Source organism: Cinclus cinclus, unplaced genomic scaffold (assembly GCF_963662255.1).
Source record: "Cinclus cinclus unplaced genomic scaffold, bCinCin1.1 SCAFFOLD_36, whole genome shotgun sequence".
Taxonomy (NCBI): Eukaryota; Metazoa; Chordata; class Aves; order Passeriformes; family Cinclidae; genus Cinclus; species Cinclus cinclus.
In genome coordinates, this window is record NW_026912055.1 from 5,438 (window position 1) to 23,748 (window position 18,311).

Below are 18,311 nucleotides of genomic sequence, written 5' to 3' on the forward strand. Positions count from 1 at the left end.
TCTGAGGAACAGAGAGTCCGGGCTGAGGTGAGATTGCCAGGAGTGCTTGGATGGATGAGCCGTGCGGGGAACGGGGAGCTCGGAATCGCAGCTGCTGCTGGATCCATTGCCTTAGGTCTGCTCCATCTGTGTCTGTGCCAAGTGGGATTTGTGCTGGGGAGAGAGGTGCTGTGGGGAGCCAAAGGTGGAGTAAATCCTCTGTGGGGATGGGCAGCGAAGGACTGAGTAGCAGGGGAAGGAGAGGATTTCTAAAGGATACGACTGTTTCTGCCAAGAGCGGGGTGGAGCAGCGATGGGGGTGGTTGGGTTTGGCCTGGGCTCTGTTATTCTTGGTGCCATTTTAAAATTCTGTCGTGTGATTTACTGTGCGGGAGCTTTCGAACGAGAGCTGACAGAAATGTAGGTTAAGCCTTGGAAGTTGGGTCCATTGACTGCAGCAGCTCGCCGAGGCTGGAGGACTGGGGTGATGGCTGCTCCCAGGAAAGGTCACTTATTTATTGATACTGTGTCACATTTCCCTCAGCCCGGAATGGCTGTGAGTTTGTGCTCTTCTCAGTGGGGGATTGGAGAAGGTTTTGGCTGTAATTAGCAGTCGGAGAAAAATCCTGCTAAATAAAAGTGTCTCACCTCTGTCCCCCCTAAGTTATCCCAGTTTGTCCCAGCTTGGAGCTGCGCAGAAGTCAGGCAGGGGAAATGACCTCAGGGATACAGCTGTCAGTTCCAAGGCAGCGAGAGAAGATGTAGCAGCCAAGGGCAGGGGAGGGGAAAGGTTTCAGAAAGCATTTCTGTGGTGTAATGAATGCCAATTTCTGCTTGCCCAGGGAGAAGAGGACGAACTCCCAGCCATTCAGGCCTGACAGTCCCCTGCAGCGAGGGCATACACTGGAAGAGTTCAGGGTCGAAGACAAGGCTGAGGGAAAATCCAGGGTATTTATAAGGGATGATGGGAGGTGGGTCCAGGGTGAGAATCCAGTGGGTAAAGGGAAAAGTGGTGTAAGGGAGGAGTAATACAGGGCAGGGGCCGATAAGGTAGGATGGGTGGAACAGTGCAGTGAACATAAACCAGTGGGGGGGGCGGGGGGGTACAGGGATACAAGAACTTTCCAGAGCTGGGAGGAGACAAGGGATGACATAACTGGGAATAGAGGCAACCAATGGGAAATGAGGGTTATAAAGCTTTACCTTAAAGCTTTGCCATAAAGAATTTTTAAAACCTTTGACAACCTTCTTAGGAGCTATTCTAAACTTAAACAAATGCCCTCCAAGGTCTGGGGCCATGGGCCAACTCCTCACCCAAAACACTGGTCTGGCTTGGCATGTCAGTCAGTCCGATTCCTACACTGGGCCTCTGCATGATATTCGCCCAGAAGCTGCCTTTCAAGGACTGAAGTGGAACAAAAAGTATAAAAGAAATGTCATTCCCAGAGGGAAAACAGTTTTCATTTCTCTTGTGTCTACTTTTTTTTTTTTTTTTAACAGTTACCTCAAAATTCCCGGATCCAGAACAGCTACTCTGAGTTTTGGTAGAGATTCCAAAGCGGGATACAGTAGATTTCAAAGTACACCTTGGAAAATCAATCGTTTGTCTGCAGCATGCAGCATGTAGGTGTGATGTCTGTAACTGGTCTTAGTTGATGCAGAGGTACTTGGAAAAAAACGTTTAATCTTTCATCTCTCCCCACCTGCATTCTTCCTAAGTGTACTTTTTATTCAGCAGGACTCGGATGAGAGAGAGAGAGAGAGAGAGAGGGAGGAACTCTCTTCACATCAGCGTCAAAGGAAAAAGTGTTCAGCGACTTACAGTCCTAGTGACTGTTCTGTGTAAAAGCAGGATTGTTTTGCCATCAGACCTTGCGTGCCGTACCAGTCTGTGCGTTAACAGGTGCCTAAGAAAGGTCAAAAGGGAATAACTCCATGTCGTTCACTCGTGTGAATCTTGGTGGGGAGCAGAGGCGAGAGTGAACTGCAGTGAGGGGGAGGTTACTGAAGCCCCAGTTTGTTTCCAGCGAGCGTGGTGTTGTGGTGTTCAAAGTTACAGGTGCCTGCTGGCCTGGAGCTGGATACTTCTGCCTCTGCTTTCTTTGGGGGTTGATGATTCCTTATGTTTATGTTGGTGTGCCAGCATCTTAGATACTGACGACTCTTTCTCCTCTCAGTGTCTTCTCCCATGTGCTTATTTAGCTGCTTAGCTAAAGGATTTGTCTAATGGTAGTTAAGGAATTCAGGTGCAGACTCCAACAGGACAGTCGTAGCTGCAGATGAATCTCTTTAATGCTATCATCGAACCCCAGCATGGTTATTGCTCCCAGTTTTCCTTGTGGAAATGTGAAACAGGAATTCAGGGGTTCTTCCTGCATGACTGAAGGTGTGTCCCACAGGATGCTTTTGTGCAAGCATAGGAGGATGTACAGCAAACATTTTTACTGCAGTGTTTTCCCCGTTGCCTGGTTCCAGGAGAGCAGAGCTCACTGTTCGTGCAGCAGACAGGTTTATCCAAGTGCTGGCTCAGTGGCTCCATGGTGAAATCATGTACTGCCTCTGGGCTTCAGAGTGTCATGTGCAGAGATTCGCTTTTAACACGACTTGAGTTAAAATTCCTCTAAGAACTAATCAGTCCAAGATCCATTCCACTACCGCTTTTTCATGTTCTTGTTTCACTTTTTCCTGTTTGTGTTTCACATCAGTTCTTTTCATCTCTGATTCCTTCACGGCACTTAGACCCCATCTTAATTTCAGGGAAGATATTTGGATGCAAATGAAGTTTTAATTGGGATGCTTTTCTAACTACTCTCCCTCCAGGAGAGCTGCCTCAGCCTGGATGAGTGTGAGGGTACCCAGCTCTCCTTTAGGGCTGGGAGCACGGCAGGGTGCAGAGCTCATGGTGAATCTTGTTTCAACACTGTCAATACCAAAAGATGTTAGAACACAGTCCTTGAAGGAATAACGTACAAAAGTCTACTGCAAGCCTAGGGACAAGCTGTCCTTCTTAAAGATGTGCACTGATGGATGTTTTGTCAAACCCCTCTGGGGACGGAATGTGTGCCAAAAGCTTGGTTAACCCCTTGTCTTCTGCTGCTAGGGCAGCGTCTTAGCCCAGGTCTCGGGGGCTGTGCGGAGGTTGCTCCCTGGAGCAGGGTCCCCCCGTGAGGAGGAGCCAGAGATTGGGTCACTGGAGCAGGTAAGGATCTGTTTCCATTTAGTCCTTGTTTTTGCTGGCTTTAACGTCACGGCTGCAGCGTTCCTTCGGACCTTGTGCCCCGCAGCAGCAGTTCCAGCTGCTGAGCTGGGTGGGGAGCCGTTCTGGGCTGGGGCTTTCAGCCTCCCGGGCGTCCATTGAAATCAGCCCTTTGTTTGATTTCCTTCAGTCTCTGGGGTTTGCCACCCTCGGTGCCACGGGACCGAGCTGTGCGAAGGCTCGATCCCGTCGGTCCAAAGTCCTGGGCAGCGTTTCCAGCAGCAGGGGCTGGAGGCATCGGGGGCTGCCTTTGGAGCCTTGTTCTCCCCTTGGCTTTTACAGAGGGTGCCAGACTCTGCCCTTAAGGATCCAGTGTTGCTTTTGGACGTTGATCCTGCAGCTGGACAGGTCAGGTAACAGGGATTAGAGTCAGTTCTTGGGCCCAGCGCGGGTCTTGTCCCACAAAGAGCACTCTGGTGCCAGGGGGCTTCCTGGGGGCACTGGGCTGGTGTTAGCATCTTCTCTCTTATCTTTTGCATGATGTGATTGTCCCTTGATGTGAGAAGGCAGAAAATGAGGCAGGAGGGGGAGCTCGTTTTGTTTTTGTGAACTCCAGGCTTGGGGCAGCTGCAGGGCACTTTGGTTTGAAAAAAGGCTGCCCCGACACAGTGAACTTGACCCTCTCTTGGGCACTTTGGGATCCCTCTGTGCCGCTCTTTCCCCCGATCCTTCACCTGCGAGGTGTGGGCTCAGAATCAGCTGCCCCTGCTGGACGGGTTTTTACATGTACAAATTAATTTTGTTAGAGAAGCCGTCAGGTGTAATGAGAATGTATGGAAAACAGGTGGTTGGTACACTAGCTGATACACTTTCTTCTTCATTTCTTTAACCTGTTCTTAAAAGAAGCCCTAAACTGGAAAACTGAATTGGGGGGGGGGGGGGGGATGGGGGATGGGGGGATGTTCAGGAGGTGCTTTTCATTTCTTTTGAAGTGTTGCTTTAGATTTTGGTATGTCAAGTGACACCAACAAAAGAAGATTGGAGGAACCGAGCTTCGGGACTCTGCAGTTAATTCTTTTAATGTGTTTGTGTGGGTGCAGAAAATGCCAAATCCCAAAGCAATTCTCTTACCTGTAACGTGAAGTGCAACAACATCTTTAAAGCCAAGTGCCCGGTGTGGGGTTCTCACGCAGGTTTTTATGGTCTGAAGGTTTTTCTTGCGTCCCAAAAGCCACAAGGAACCTGTCAGAAGCCGGCCTGCATTGCATATGTGGGATTTCAATTGGCTCTTGGATTCTTCCCTGCAACCTTCTCTGGAGTTTTTGTGCCAGAGGGGCTCCGACCCCAGAGCCGTACGGGGGGGGGGGGGGGGGGGGGTGCGTTGCCTTGATAGATGGGAATGAGATTGGCCAAGTCTGTCAGGAAAGGAAAACCATCCCCGAGGTTTGTTTGGCCAAAGATGGACCATGAAGACACCCGTACTGGCACTGGGTGTGAGCGCTGATGCTTTTGGGTGGTGTGGTGCCTGTGGCCCCTCAGAAGTCAGGGCGAGGCTGAAGGAGGGAGGGAAGCTGCCACAGCTGCAGGGGAGGGAAGTGCTGGCTGTTCCCAACTGCTTGGTGCAGAATTGGGAGAAGTGGGAGAGGAGCTTTCCTCCTTCTTTCTCTCCATCACTGGGCACGAAGAATATTAGGATGAAGCTGCACTAAGCTGTGTCATTTGTGGGCTGTTGACCGGTTGTTGCTTTTTCTGGCTTTTTCATGTATTTCCAGGCGGTGCAGTGAGGAGCAAGTTGCTGGCTTACGTGATTTCTGAGTGACCTGTCACAGAAACGGGCATCTGTGTGTGCAGGTGCTTCCTGGCAAATCCAGATGTGACGTGGAAATCCTAAGGGAGGAGTTCCAGCCTTGACCACGCGTGACACAGGCTTGTGGAAATGGAAATGGCCTTGGCAGAAGAGCAGCTGTGAGGTGAAGCAGGACTGCAATACAGGTAAGCAGAAGAACCAGGTGAGGTGTTACTTGTTGGTCCTGCGTGCACCTCGTGCCTCTGCCTGCTGCCAACACTTGGTGCTGCAGCTCCACAGAGCCCATTTCAGTGTTTGTTGGGTTTGATTTTTGCGGTCAGTTCCTGTAAACAACTCCCCTGCTTTACCTGACCCATCCCTGGGGTGTGGTCCAGGACTCACCCTTACCCTGGAGGAATTCTCTGCTCCCCTGGAGAGGGGCTGAAGGCCGGGCTTATGAGCAGAGGGAAAACAACCAAACCGTGGGCACTGTGTCCTGGATGCATGCAGCACCACGTGTTTTTTTCCAAGTTCCCAGCCCTGATGAATGTAAACAAGAAAATGCCTGTTCCTTGACTTGTCCAGCTCTCCCCCCTGCATCCCCTGCCCTTATCCCTTGCGTGCCAAGGTCCTGCATCTCCCTGGCTCTCCAGCTGCAGCCCACCTTGTCCTGCCTGTGGCTGAGAAAATATGGGCTGAGATTTTTTTTTAGCAGCTACCCATTCATTTAAAGAGCACAAAGAGCATACAGTGCAGAGAGTCTTTCGGAAAGACATCCAAAGTAGGGACTCTGCTTTTCCTGTAGTTCTCCTTCCTGTTTTCACCTGGGCTGGAAGGATGGGCATGGCCTGTATGTACCATATGAAAGTGATGTTACTAAATTTGTCCAGAAGTTCTGATGATGATGCTTGTTCCTCATTTTTTGACAGAAAACATTCTCATTTTGCCTTTCCCACGTTGTTTCCAGGTGCTGCCCAGGGGGGACATCTGTGGCCTCAGACAGCGATGGCCTTGGAGCAAGGGGAGCCTTTGCACAGCTCACCTGCAGAGCTCAGGTGGATGGGACAGGATTGGTGTGGCCTGAGAAGTCCTGAACAGCTGTGTCTGTGTTCTGCAGTGCCTTGAAACCTTTCTCTGTCAGGTTTTGGAGGGGTTTCTCTTTAGGATTTCTTGTGATGCAGCACCCCGGGTGTCCCTTTGTGCAAAGTCCAGTGGTGAAGGAGGATTGAGTGAGTGACAAGTGGGGTCTGGCATGAAAATGGTTCTGTTAAAATGGAGCAAAGACTGCAATAAGAAAAACGAGCATCCCTTTACTGTCTGAAAGGGTTAGGAATAAAAATGCTGGAGAAGGGCACTTTTATATTTGAATTGGTGTCACCTGTCTTGGATCAAGCCCCACAGTGAGCAATCCAGATCAGAAGTGTGTAAGCTGGGATCCTTTGACTTCTGCAGGGGACTTCATTTTCTTTTCTTCTTCTTCTCTTCCAGGACCGGAGAAATGGTTGTGGAATTATTAGATGGCTTTTGTTAGATGCAGGTTTTATTTTTTCGGAAGTTTTTTTACTGCAGCCCTTTTAAGATGGTTTTCAATAATACAGTGTATAGTTTTATATTGTTTGTAGGTGGCATATGATAAGAGATGTTGTCTAGTTAATGCTGTATCTTTTAGTTTAGGTGTTGATAAGGTTTTTCTTGAGTTGAGTTTTGTTTTTGTGTGTTTTTTTTTTTTTTTTGTGGGGTCTTGTTTCTAAAGGATGCGTTGCTAAGGTTTCTGATGGTGTTAGGGGCTGTAGCGTAAAGCATAGGGCTGGTTTTCAGTTATTTTGTGATGGCTTTTATTATTGTGAGTATTCAGTGTTTGTTTTGGGGGTTTGAGGTAATGTCATGTAGCTGATTTATTTGTTTTTTACTCTTATAATTGGGATATTATATGGGTTATGTTATTTATATTGGCTTGTTATTATATCAAAGGGGTTTTATGTGTTTGGTTTGTTTGATTAGTAGTGTATGTTTTATTAGTTTTATTATTATATCATTGGGCTTTTGTTTATTAGCAGTATATGTTTTATACTTGCAGATAATACGGGAGATATTGTTTATGGTTATATTTATCTTTTGGTTTTGTGTTTATCTGTAGGTGGTATTTGTGTATTGATGGTTTGAGACATAATGGGTTGATTGAGCTTGGAGTTAACTTCTTTTGGCGTAGTTAATTTAGGTTTATTTGTGCAATTTTTATTTTTGGGTTTGATTGGTTTGTTTGTTGTTTTGGTGTTTTTTATTATTTTTATTTTTTGGGAACATGGATATTTATAGAGTGGGTTATTTTAGGTAGGTTTTTTTTTTACTGTAGTGGTTTTTTTTTTTTTTAATATTTTAGTGCTTTTAGGTTCTTGTAATGTTGTCAATTAGTTTGGGTTTTTATATTTCTTTGGTTTTTTTGGAATGTTTAGGGTCAGTTGCCTTGTTCTGAGTTAAATAAGATGGTTTGATTTATTTTTTGTAGTAGTTCTTGTGATTTGTTATGAGGGTTTCTATACAGTTTTATTTCTGTTTCATATTTAGGATGTGATGGGAATTGTTAGTGACAAGAGTGTAGTGTGTTTCTTTTTTTATTGCTGGTAGTGGGTTGTATGGTGTAGGTTTTGTATTTTGCAGAGTATTTTTTGCTTTTATTTAGTGAGATCCAAGTTTTTGGTTTTAGGTTCATTTGTAATTATTTTCACCTCTTTGGGGATTTAGATTTTTGGTGTGAGTGCCCTGCCTGATGACAGTAATTGGTTGATTTCATGTGGTATTGGTGGCATGGTGGGTAGAGGGCATTTTTGTTTTGACTATTAATTTTAATATTGGTAGATGGGATAGTAGGAGGATTTGTGTTTTAGTGTTGATTGGTTTTGAGGTGGTTTGGATTTTTTGATAACTTAAGGTGTTTTGTGAGCTGGTGGATGTTTTATGCTCTTGGTAGGAACACGGTGCTGTTTTCTCGAGTGTATCCTTAGGAAGTGGATTTTTTCATTAGGTTTTTTGTTTGTTTTTCACGGTAAAATGTGTTTTTAGGAGAACTTGGGTAACTTTAAATATATTTTGGTTGAAGTTTTTTGTGTACTGTAGATGATGTGGAGTTTTCTTTTAGTGTAATTTGTATATAATCTGTGGTAGCCAGTAGGATTGTGTTTTTAGTTTTGGGGTAGTTGTTTTTAGGTGTATTGTACGTTTGTTTGGTGAAGGTAAATTGAGGTTTGTGTTGGGCTGTTGGAGGAACAGAGAAAAATGCTTTGGCCATGTTAATACGAGTGTGCAATTCAGTTTGGATTTTAGTTTGTATTGGAGTTTTAATACATTTGGTTCTGTGTTGTGTAATGGTGGAGTTCTTTAAGGAATGATAGCTGGTAGTAGTTTATTTTCTGTATGTTGGTGTATAGGTTGAATGGGGTTGTTGAAGGGCGTGTGGGTTTTGTTGCTTAGTTTTGGGTTTTGAGTTACGGAGTATTTTGTGGATGGGACAAGTATCTTGAGTTGGGTGCTGTTGGTAGTGTCTTGTTGAGGGGGTAATTGGTATTTGTTAGGGTTTTTTAAAGTAGCTTTATTACAGTTGTTTGGTAGTTGAGCTAAGGTGTTGATTTGTTTTCTCTTGGTTTGGCAGTAGATATATAAAATGCTTATTTGAGTTTTGAGGGCTTCTGGAACATTTGTACTGGAAGAGATTTAGAGTGTTTAGAATGCTTCACTTTTTGGGTTTGTTATAATGGGATTTAAATACTTCTCTAGCTACTTTGTTAGGTTTTATTACAGTTAAATATTGTGCTTCCTTGATTTTGATATTAACAGATATGGGATTAGTTTTTCTATGTCGTGATGGCTTTAGTGTGTGCTGTGTATGAGTGTTGACAAAGGTTTTATTGTTTCGGGTGTCCCTTTGTGCAAAGTCCAGTGGTGAAGGAGGATTGAGTGAGTGACAAGTGGGGCCTGGCATGAAAATGGTTCTGTTAAAATGGAGCAAAGACTGCAATAAGAAAAATGAGCATTCATTTTAATGTCTGAAAGGGTTAGGAACAAAAATGCTGGAGAGGGGCACTTTTATATTTGAATTGGTGTCACCTGTCTTGGATCAAGCCCCACAGCGAGCAGTCCAGATCAGAAGTGTGAAAGCTGGGATCCTTTGACTTCTGCAGGGGACTTCATTTTCTTTTCCTCTTCTTCTCTTCCAGGACCAGAGAAATGGTTCCACTCCTCCCATCTTTGCCAAAAGCTGTGCTGTTTGAGGAGCCAGAGCCAAGAGGCTTCAGCACCAGGGCTCTGCACTGGAGGGCTCCCGGTCCTGCCCCCGCAGGGTTCCCCTTTTCCTCCCCGCTGGGATGAAGTGTCTATGGAATCTGGGATCTGGGTGAAACTGCAGCTCTGCTGGTATCCAGGGACGTGAGGTTCCGGGGGACTGCGTTTCCCTGTGGCTTTCCAGGTCGGCAGCAGCCGGAGGAAATGGGGTGCCAGAGCCGTGCCCCATCAGGCCGTGTTTGCCTCTGAGGAACAGAGAGTCCGGGCTGAGGTGAGATTGCCAGGAGTGCTTGGATGGATGAGCCGTGCGGGGAACGGGGAGCTCGGAATCGCAGCTGCTGCTGGATCCATGGCCTTAGGTCTGCTCCGTCTGTGTCTGTGCCAAGTGGGATTTGTGCTGGGGAGAGAGGTGCTGTGGGGAGCCAAAGGTGGAGTAAATCCTCTGTGGGGATGGGCAGCGAAGGACTGAGTAGCAGGGGAAGGAGAGGATTTCTAAAGGATACGACTGTTTCTGCCAAGAGCGGGGTGGAGCAGCGATGGGGGTGGTTGGGTTTGGCCTGGGCTCTGTTATTCTTGGTGCCATTTTAAAATTCTGTCGTGTGATTTACTGTGCGGGAGCTTTCGAACGAGAGCTGACAGAAATGTAGGTTAAGCCTTGGAAGTTGGGTCCATTGACTGCAGCAGCTCGCCGAGGCTGGAGGACTGGGGTGATGGCTGCTCCCAGGAAAGGTCACTTATTTATTGATACTGTGTCACATTTCCCTCAGCCCGGAATGGCTGTGAGTTTGTGCTCTTCTCAGTGGGGGATTGGAGAAGGTTTTGGCTGTAATTAGCAGTCGGAGAAAAATCCTGCTAAATAAAAGTGTCTCACCTCTGTCCCCCCTAAGTTATCCCAGTTTGTCCCAGCTTGGAGCTGCGCAGAAGTCAGGCAGGGGAAATGACCTCAGGGATACAGCTGTCAGTTCCAAGGCAGCGAGAGAAGATGTAGCAGCCAAGGGCAGGGGAGGGGAAAGGTTTCAGAAAGCATTTCTGTGGTGTAATGAATGCCAATTTCTGCTTGCCCAGGGAGAAGAGGACGAACTCCCAGCCATTCAGGCCTGACAGTCCCCTGCAGCGAGGGCATACACTGGAAGAGTTCAGGGTCGAAGACAAGGCTGAGGGAAAATCCAGGGTATTTATAAGGGATGATGGGAGGTGGGTCCAGGGTGAGAATCCAGTGGGTAAAGGGAAAAGTGGTGTAAGGGAGGAGTAATACAGGGCAGGGGCCGATAAGGTAGGATGGGTGGAGCAGTGCAGTGAACATAAACCAGTGGGGGGGGCGGGGGGGTACAGGGATACAAGAACTTTCCAGAGCTGGGAGGAGACAAGGGATGACATAACTGGGAATAGAGGCAACCAATGGGAAATGAGGGTTATAAAGCTTTACCTTAAAGCTTTGCCATAAAGAATTTTTAAAACCTTTGACAACCTTCTTAGGAGCTATTCTAAACTTAAACAAATGCCCTCCAAGGTCTGGGGCCATGGGCCAACTCCTCACCCAAAACACTGGTCTGGCTTGGCATGTCAGTCAGTCCGATTCCTACACTGGGCCTCTGCATGATATTCGCCCAGAAGCTGCCTTTCAAGGACTGAAGTGGAACAAAAAGTATAAAAGAAATGTCATTCCCAGAGGGAAAACAGTTTCATTTCTCTTGTGTCTACTTTTTTTTTTTTTTTTTAACAGTTACCTCAAAATTCCCGGATCCAGAACAGCTACTCTGAGTTTTGGTAGAGATTCCAAAGCGGGATACAGTAGATTTCAAAGTACACCTTGGAAAATCAATCGTTTGTCTGCAGCATGCAGCATGTAGGTGTGATGTCTGTAACTGGTCTTAGTTGATGCAGAGGTACTTGGAAAAAAACGTTTAATCTTTCATCTCTCCCCACCTGCATTCTTCCTAAGTGTACTTTTTATTCAGCAGGACTCGGATGAGAGAGAGAGAGAGAGAGAGAGGGAGGAACTCTCTTCACATCAGCGTCAAAGGAAAAAGTGTTCAGCGACTTACAGTCCTAGTGACTGTTCTGTGTAAAAGCAGGATTGTTTTTCCATCAGACCTTGCGTGCCGTACCAGTCTGTGCGTTAACAGGTGCCTAAGAAAGGTCAAAAGGGAATAACTCCATGTCGTTCACTCGTGTGAATCTTGGTGGGGAGCAGAGGCGAGAGTGAACTGCAGTGAGGGGGAGGTTACTGAAGCCCCAGTTTGTTTCCAGCGAGCGTGGTGTTGTGGTGTTCAAAGTTACAGGTGCCTGCTGGCCTGGAGCTGGATACTTCTGCCTCTGCTTTCTTTGGGGGTTGATGATTCCTTATGTTTATGTTGGTGTGCCAGCATCTTAGATACTGACGACTCTTTCTCCTCTCAGTGTCTTCTCCCATGTGCTTATTTAGCTGCTTAGCTAAAGGATTTGTCTAATGGTAGTTAAGGAATTCAGGTGCAGACTCCAACAGGACAGTCGTAGCTGCAGATGAATCTCTTTAATGCTATCATCGAACCCCAGCATGGTTATTGCTCCCAGTTTTCCTTGTGGAAATGTGAAACAGGAATTCATGGGTTCTTCCTGCATGACTGAAGGTGTGTCCCACAGGATGCTTTTGTGCAAGCATAGGAGGATGTACAGCAAACATTTTTACTGCAGTGTTTTCCCCGTTGCCTGGTTCCAGGAGAGCAGAGCTCACTGTTCGTGCAGCAGACAGGTTTATCCAAGTGCTGGCTCAGTGGCTCCATGGTGAAATCATGTACTGCCTCTGGGCTTCAGAGTGTCATGTGCAGAGATTCGCTTTTAACACGACTTGAGTTAAAATTCCTCTAAGAACTAATCAGTCCAAGATCCATTCCACTACCGCTTTTTCATGTTCTTGTTTCACTTTTTCCTGTTTGTGTTTCACATCAGTTCTTTTCATCTCTGATTCCTTCACGGCACTTAGACCCCATCTTAATTTCAGGGAAGATATTTGGATGCAAATGAAGTTTTAATTGGGATGCTTTTCTAACTACTCTCCCTCCAGGAGAGCTGCCTCAGCCTGGATGAGTGTGAGGGTACCCAGCTCTCCTTTAGGGCTGGGAGCACGGCAGGGTGCAGAGCTCATGGTGAATCTTGTTTCAACACTGCCAATACCAAAAGATGTTAGAACACAGTCCTTGAAGGAATAACGTACAAAAGTCTACTGCAAGCCTAGGGACAAGCTGTCCTTCTTAAAGATGTGCACTGATGGATGTTTTGTCAAACCCCTCTGGGGACGGAATGTGTGCCAAAAGCTTGGTTAACCCCTTGTCTTCTGCTGCTAGGGCAGCGTCTTAGCCCAGGTCTCGGGGGCTGTGCGGAGGTTGCTCCCTGGAGCAGGGTCCCCCCGTGAGGAGGAGCCAGAGATTGGGTCACTGGAGCAGGTAAGGATCTGTTTCCATTTAGTCCTTGTTTTTGCTGGCTTTAACGTCACGGCTGCAGCGTTCCTTCGGACCTTGTGCCCCGCAGCAGCAGTTCCAGCTGCTGAGCTGGGTGGGGAGCCGTTCTGGGCTGGGGCTTTCAGCCTCCCGGGCGTCCATTGAAATCAGCCCTTTGTTTGATTTCCTTCAGTCTCTGGGGTTTGCCACCCTCGGTGCCACGGGACCGAGCTGTGCGAAGGCTCGATCCCGTCGGTCCAAAGTCCTGGGCAGCGTTTCCAGCAGCAGGGGCTGGAGGCATCGGGGGCTGCCTTTGGAGCCTTGTTCTCCCCTTGGCTTTTACAGAGGGTGCCAGACTCTGCCCTTAAGGATCCAGTGTTGCTTTTGGACGTTGATCCTGCAGCTGGACAGGTCAGGTAACAGGGATTAGAGTCAGTTCTTGGGCCCAGCGCGGGTCTTGTCCCACAAAGAGCACTCTGGTGCCAGGGGGCTTCCTGGGGGCACTGGGCTGGTGTTAGCATCTTCTCTCTTATCTTTTGCATGATGTGATTGTCCCTTGATGTGAGAAGGCAGAAAATGAGGCAGGAGGGGGAGCTCGTTTTGTTTTTGTGAACTCCAGGCTTGGGGCAGCTGCAGGGCACTTTGGTTTGAAAAAAGGCTGCCCCGACACAGTGAACTTGACCCTCTCTTGGGCACTTTGGGATCCCTCTGTGCCGCTCTTTCCCCCGATCCTTCACCTGCGAGGTGTGGGCTCAGAATCAGCTGCCCCTGCTGGACGGGTTTTTACATGTACAAATTAATTTTGTTAGAGAAGCCGTCAGGTGTAATGAGAATGTATGGAAAACAGGTGGTTGGTACACTAGCTGATACACTTTCTTCTTCATTTCTTTAACCTGTTCTTAAAAGAAGCCCTAAACTGGAAAACTGAATTGGGGGGGGGGAGGGGGGGGGGGGATGGGGGGATGTTCAGGAGGTGCTTTTCATTTCTTTTGAAGTGTTGCTTTGGATTTTGGTATGTCAAGTGACACCAACAAAAGAAGATTGGAGGAACCGAGCTTCGGGACTCTGCAGTTAATTCTTTTAATGTGTTTGTGTGGGTGCAGAAAATGCCAAATCCCAAAGCAATTCTCTTACCTGTAACGTGAAGTGCAACAACATCTTTAAAGCCAAGTGCCCGGTGTGGGGTTCTCACGCAGGTTTTTATGGTCTGAAGGTTTTTCTTGCGTCCCAAAAGCCACAAGGAACCTGTCAGAAGCCGGCCTGCATTGCATATGTGGGATTTCAATTGGCTCTTGGATTCTTCCCTGCAACCTTCTCTGGAGTTTTTGTGCCAGAGGGGCTCCGACCCCAGAGCCGTACGGGGGGGGGGGGGGTGCGTTGCCTTGATAGATGGGAATGAGATTGGCCAAGTCTGTCAGGAAAGGAAAACCATCCCCGAGGTTTGTTTGGCCAAAGATGGACCATGAAGACACCCGTACTGGCACTGGGTGTGAGCGCTGATGCTTTTGGGTGGTGTGGTGCCTGTGGCCCCTCAGAAGTCAGGGCGAGGCTGAAGGAGGGAGGGAAGCTGCCACAGCTGCAGGGGAGGGAAGTGCTGGCTGTTCCCAACTGCTTGGTGCAGAATTGGGAGAAGTGGGAGAGGAGCTTTCCTCCTTCTTTCTCTCCATCACTGGGCACGAAGAATATTAGGATGAAGCTGCACTAAGCTGTGTCATTTGTGGGCTGTTGACCGGTTGTTGCTTTTTCTGGCTTTTTCATGTATTTCCAGGCGGTGCAGTGAGGAGCAAGTTGCTGGCTTACGTGATTTCTGAGTGACCTGTCACAGAAACGGGCATCTGTGTGTGCAGGTGCTTCCTGGCAAATCCAGATGTGACGTGGAAATCCTAAGGGAGGAGTTCCAGCCTTGACCACGCGTGACACAGGCTTGTGGAAATGGAAATGGCCTTGGCAGAAGAGCAGCTGTGAGGTGAAGCAGGACTGCAATACAGGTAAGCAGAAGAACCAGGTGAGGTGTTACTTGTTGGTCCTGCGTGCACCTCGTGCCTCTGCCTGCTGCCAACACTTGGTGCTGCAGCTCCACAGAGCCCATTTCAGTGTTTGTTGGGTTTGATTTTTGCGGTCAGTTCCTGTAAACAACTCCCCTGCTTTACCTGACCCATCCCTGGGGTGTGGTCCAGGACTCACCCTTACCCTGGAGGAATTCTCTGCTCCCCTGGAGAGGGGCTGAAGGCCGGGCTTATGAGCAGAGGGAAAACAACCAAACCGTGGGCACTGTGTCCTGGATGCATGCAGCACCACGTGTTTTTTTCCAAGTTCCCAGCCCTGATGAATGTAAACAAGAAAATGCCTGTTCCTTGACTTGTCCAGCTCTCCCCCCTGCATCCCCTGCCCTTATCCCTTGCGTGCCAAGGTCCTGCATCTCCCTGGCTCTCCAGCTGCAGCCCACCTTGTCCTGCCTGTGGCTGAGAAAATATGGGCTGAGATTTTTTTTTAGCAGCTACCCATTCATTTAAAGAGCACAAAGAGCATACAGTGCAGAGAGTCTTTCGGAAAGACATCCAAAGTAGGGACTCTGCTTTTCCTGTAGTTCTCCTTCCTGTTTTCACCTGGGCTGGAAGGATGGGCATGGCCTGTATGTACCATATGAAAGTGATGTTACTAAATTTGTCCAGAAGTTCTGATGATGATGATGCTTGTTCCTCATTTTTTGACAGAAAACATTCTCATTTTGCCTTTCCCACATTGTTTCCAGGTGCTGCCCAGGGGGGACATCTGTGGCCTCAGACAGCGATGGCCTTGGAGCAAGGGGAGCCTTTGCACAGCTCACCTGCAGAGCTCAGGTGGATGGGACAGGATTGGTGTGGCCTGAGAAGTCCTGAACAGCTGTGTCTGTGTTCTGCAGTGCCTTGAAACCTTTCTCTGTCAGGTTTTGGAGGGGTTTCTCTTTAGGATTTCTTGTGATGCAGCACCCCGGGTGTCCCTTTGTGCAAAGTCCAGTGGTGAAGGAGGATTGAGTGAGTGACAAGTGGGGTCTGGCATGAAAATGGTTCTGTTAAAATGGAGCAAAGACTGCAATAAGAAAAACGAGCATCCCTTTACTGTCTGAAAGGGTTAGGAATAAAAATGCTGGAGAAGGGCACTTTTATATTTGAATTGGTGTCACCTGTCTTGGATCAAGCCCCACAGTGAGCAATCCAGATCAGAAGTGTGTAAGCTGGGATCCTTTGACTTCTGCAGGGGACTTCATTTTCTTTTCTTCTTCTTCTCTTCCAGGACCGGAGAAATGGTTGTGGAATTATTAGATGGCTTTTGTTAGATGCAGGTTTTATTTTTTCGGAAGTTTTTTTACTGCAGCCCTTTTAAGATGGTTTTCAATAATACAGTGTATAGTTTTATATTGTTTGTAGGTGGCATATGATAAGAGATGTTGTCTAGTTAATGCTGTATCTTTTAGTTTAGGTGTTGATAAGGTTTTTCTTGAGTTGAGTTTTGTTTTTGTGTGGTTTTTTTTTTTTTTTTGTGGGGTCTTGTTTCTAAAGGATGCGTTGCTAAGGTTTCTGATGGTGTTAGGGGCTGTAGCGTAAAGCATAGGGCTGGTTTTCAGTTATTTTGTGATGGCTTTTATTATTGTGAGTATTCAGTGTTTGTTTTGGGGGTTTGAGGTAATGTCATGTAGCTGATTTATTTGTTTTTTACTCTTATAATTGGGATATTATATGGGTTATGTTATTTATATTGGCTTGTTATTATATCAAAGGGGTTTTATGTGTTTGGTTTGTTTGATTAGTAGTGTATGTTTTATTAGTTTTATTATTATATCATTGGGCTTTTGTTTATTAGCAGTATATGTTTTATACTTGCAGATAATACGGGAGATATTGTTTATGGTTATATTTATCTTTTGGTTTTGTGTTTATCTGTAGGTGGTATTTGTGTATTGATGGTTTGAGACATAATGGGTTGATTGAGCTTGGAGTTAACTTCTTTTGGCGTAGTTAATTTAGGTTTATTTGTGCAATTTTTATTTTTGGGTTTGATTGGTTTGTTTGTTGTTTTGGTGTTTTTTATTATTTTTATTTTTTGGGAACATGGATATTTATAGAGTGGGTTATTTTAGGTAGGTTTTTTTTTTACTGTAGTGGTTTTTTTTTTTTTTAATATTTTAGTGCTTTTAGGTTCTTGTAATGTTGTCAATTAGTTTGGGTTTTTATATTTCTTTGGTTTTTTTGGAATGTTTAGGGTCAGTTGCCTTGTTCTGAGTTAAATAAGATGGTTTGATTTATTTTTTGTAGTAGTTCTTGTGATTTGTTATGAGGGTTTCTATACAGTTTTATTTCTGTTTCATATTTAGGATGTGATGGGAATTGTTAGTGACAAGAGTGTAGTGTGTTTCTTTTTTTATTGCTGGTAGTGGGTTGTATGGTGTAGGTTTTGTATTTTGCAGAGTATTTTTTGCTTTTATTTAGTGAGATCCAAGTTTTTGGTTTTAGGTTCATTTGTAATTATTTTCACCTCTTTGGGGATTTAGATTTTTGGTGTGAGTGCCCTGCCTGATGACAGTAATTGGTTGATTTCATGTGGTATTGGTGGCATGGTGGGTAGAGGGCATTTTTGTTTTGACTATTAATTTTAATATTGGTAGATGGGATAGTAGGAGGATTTGTGTTTTAGTGTTGATTGGTTTTGAGGTGGTTTGGATTTTTTGATAACTTAAGGTGTTTTGTGAGCTGGTGGATGTTTTATGCTCTTGGTAGGAACACGGTGCTGTTTTCTCGAGTGTATCCTTAGGAAGTGGATTTTTTCATTAGGTTTTTTGTTTGTTTTTCACGGTAAAATGTGTTTTTAGGAGAACTTGGGTAACTTTAAATATATTTTGGTTGAAGTTTTTTGTGTACTGTAGATGATGTGGAGTTTTCTTTTAGTGTAATTTGTATATAATCTGTGGTAGCCAGTAGGATTGTGTTTTTAGTTTTGGGGTAGTTGTTTTTAGGTGTATTGTACGTTTGTTTGGTGAAGGTAAATTGAGGTTTGTGTTGGGCTGTTGGAGGAACAGAGAAAAATGCTTTGGCCATGTTAATACGAGTGTGCAATTCAGTTTGGATTTTAGTTTGTATTGGAGTTTTAATACATTTGGTTCTGTGTTGTGTAATGGTGGAGTTCTTTAAGGAATGATAGCTGGTAGTAGTTTATTTTCTGTATGTTGGTGTATAGGTTGAATGGGGTTGTTGAAGGGCGTGTGGGTTTTGTGAGGTTCCGGGGGACTGCGTTTCCCTGTGGCTTTCCAGGTCGGCAGCAGCCGGAGGAAATGGGGTGCCAGAGCCGTGCCCCATCAGGCCGTGTTTGCCTCTGAGGAACAGAGAGTCCGGGCTGAGGTGAGATTGCCAGGAGTGCTTGGATGGATGAGCCGTGCGGGGAACGGGGAGCTCGGAATCGCAGCTGCTGCTGGATCCATGGCCTTAGGTCTGCTCCGTCTGTGTCTGTGCCAAGTGGGATTTGTGCTGGGGAGAGAGGTGCTGTGGGGAGCCAAAGGTGGAGTAAATCCTCTGTGGGGATGGGCAGCGAAGGACTGAGTAGCAGGGAAAGGAGAGGATTTCTAAAGGATACGACTGTTTCTGCCAAGAGCGGGGTGGAGCAGCGATGGGGGTGGTTGGGTTTGGCC

The 18,311-nt window shown here is 46.4% G+C and overlaps 2 long non-coding RNA genes across 10 annotated transcripts; both read left to right on the top strand.

Moving 5' to 3' along the window:
- The first annotated feature begins 518 nt into the window (after positions 1-518).
- Positions 519-9,516, top strand: LOC134057124 (uncharacterized). Of its 4 annotated transcripts, none has more exons than XR_009934221.1 (6): positions 519-927; positions 1,480-1,882; positions 3,080-3,178; positions 3,518-3,583; positions 4,948-5,167; positions 5,929-9,516. It is a non-coding gene; the product is annotated as an uncharacterized LOC134057124 (long non-coding RNA). The 4 variants fall into 4 exon arrangements; XR_009934222.1 differs by having other exon boundaries at positions 519-1,602; positions 1,718-1,882; positions 5,929-9,515; XR_009934220.1 differs by having other exon boundaries at positions 519-1,882; positions 3,366-3,583; positions 5,929-9,515.
- Positions 9,517-9,985: 469 nt separating this feature from the next.
- Positions 9,986-17,978, top strand: LOC134057136 (uncharacterized). 6 transcript variants are annotated; one of them, XR_009934248.1, is made up of 5 exons: positions 9,986-10,407; positions 10,960-12,658; positions 12,998-13,063; positions 14,421-14,640; positions 15,405-17,978. It is a non-coding gene; the product is annotated as an uncharacterized LOC134057136 (long non-coding RNA). The 6 variants fall into 6 exon arrangements; XR_009934250.1 differs by having other exon boundaries at positions 9,986-11,082; positions 11,198-12,658; positions 15,405-17,976; XR_009934249.1 differs by having other exon boundaries at positions 9,986-11,845; positions 12,560-12,658; positions 15,405-17,951.
- The last annotated feature ends 333 nt before the right edge of the window (positions 17,979-18,311 follow it).